Genomic DNA, 2,081 nt, shown 5'->3' with positions numbered 1-2,081 from the left:
ACCACCACCACCACCCATCTAATCACCTGCTCGCCTCAGTATATTTAGTCTTTACTCCACAGTCCTCTCCTTCCTCTAAAGCCGAGCTCCTCTCACACTGCTGCGGTGACATTGTGTCACTAAACTGAGCCTGGAGGAGAGAGGGGAGACAAATAAACGTGTCATGATTAGAATTAATGATTGCATGCATCTTCACAGCCTCATTCATTATCTCAGATTAATTATCTCGCAGTGTACCAGTTCACTTGTCTGCACTTCATAAACCCCAAATCTCCTGGGCTGCTTTACAGCACTGTGGCCCTGATACAAGAATATCCCCTTCTCTTAACTGCTGGTAGCGTGGCCTGTAGTGGACAAAATTACACTCTGGAGGAAGTAAAACAAACGCATTCAATAGAAAATGTGAATAAAATAATAGCAACGTTAATAAAAATAAAAAAAACGTGAATTCCAGATTAATTCCTGTGTTTAGATTTTAATTTTCAGCTGCTGTTATTGCTGCGATTTTTGTTTTCTGAGCAGGCCTGCTGAAAGGCCTCCCGCCATCACATCCAGCTCCACTCACTGAGATTAAAGCGAGAAAAAAAAGGAAGTTTTGTTTTCCCTAACACAGAAGCTGCGCCTGCAAATTCCAATTTACAACTTCTTGCCTGCATCAGAATGAAAATATGAGTGAGAATAAAAAATCTATCGCTGCTGACAGATTACAGTGGTAAGGTTAAAACCATTTTTGCATTTAATAGTGTCTCTGCCTGGAGGGGAGTTGAGATATTTTTAAGCCTATAGCCTATATTTTGATTTCCTTCTATTCGTGGATTAATCTGCCTCTGTGGAGCCTGGCTTTTTCCCCTCTCTGGCTTATTCTAAATCAGGCAGAGATTATCCCTACTGACAGACTATCAAGGCATCTTCTACACATGGAAATAACAACAACTTTTGTCGTTTTACATGCTGCATTTACAAGTTTGTGTAGTAGTGGAGGTGGTGGTGGTGGTGGAGAGTCAGGCCTGCAGACTGCCACGTTTCTGGGGTTATTGCCGAACAAAAAGAAAAAGAAAAAGAAACGTGAGTTTTGTAGTCCAAAAAAGAAGTATTTCCTCTGCTGATTGCCCCCCTATGCAGAACTATGGCCCGCCAAGTTGTCACGCTGCTCAATGACCCTCAGTGTCTGTGTGATGGAAACATAACCAGATGCTCAGCAGCAGAACGCGCTCCACAAACGGAGAAAACATGGGAGCAAAAGAAGGGGGAGGAAAGAGAGGAAGAGTGGAGGAGAACAACAGGACTGAAGAGGTGGTGACGCGAAAACAAAAACAAAAAAGAAGAGATGGAGTCTGTGTGTTTTGAAGCCTTATCTCTTTTTCTTGCAGCCAGTAACACATGTCCTGTTGAAGGGGAGCTCCCCAGACGCCGAGAGGCAGCTGGACGGGGACGGGCTGGCGTTTTGCATGAGAAGCAGCCCATATGCAGGAGGATGCTGGCGGGCTATTGGGTGAGAATAAATGGGTGTCCCCCCCCCCACCACCACCACCACCACCACCACCCCGCCCGGTTCGCCACTCTTGCTTTTAAAGTGCGTAAAAGAGCTCAGCCGCCGAGCTGAGCTGAGCTGAGCTGAGTCCATTTTAAAAGACGAACAAAGACAAATACAACATTTTCTTATTGCACGTGCGTTTATTAAGCTGTTGTCTGCAGAGGCCACAACACAACAGTTTGTGTAAACAAACGTTTCAAAGATTAATTACTCCAAACTAGTTTCCTGGCAAATGCAAATCTTGGTTAGATAGTGGAACGAAACGAATTTGTTCAGCAAGCATGTTCACCCCCCCCCCCCCCCCCCCAAACGAGACAATCTATTTTCATTGAGCAAAAAAAAAAGAAAAGAAAAGAAAAAAGAAAAACAAATGTGTGAACTGTGAAAGATTGCAGGCCTGAAAATCATCCACACAAAAGACCTGACTGATCCCTGTGATAGGAAATAACTAATGACAATCCAACAGGCTGTTATTAGCCTGACGGTGTTATTTACTTAAGGTGGACATTAAGTGGATTGGACCCCCAACCCCCAACCCCCCCCACCC

The sequence above is a fragment of the Seriola lalandi genome, unplaced genomic scaffold (assembly GCF_002814215.2).
Source record: "Seriola lalandi dorsalis isolate HSWRI2012SDOR001 ecotype SW California unplaced genomic scaffold, Sedor1 jcf7180002054646, whole genome shotgun sequence".
NCBI lineage: Eukaryota > Metazoa > Chordata > Actinopteri > Carangiformes > Carangidae > Seriola > Seriola lalandi.
This window is presented reverse-complemented; position numbering follows the sequence as displayed.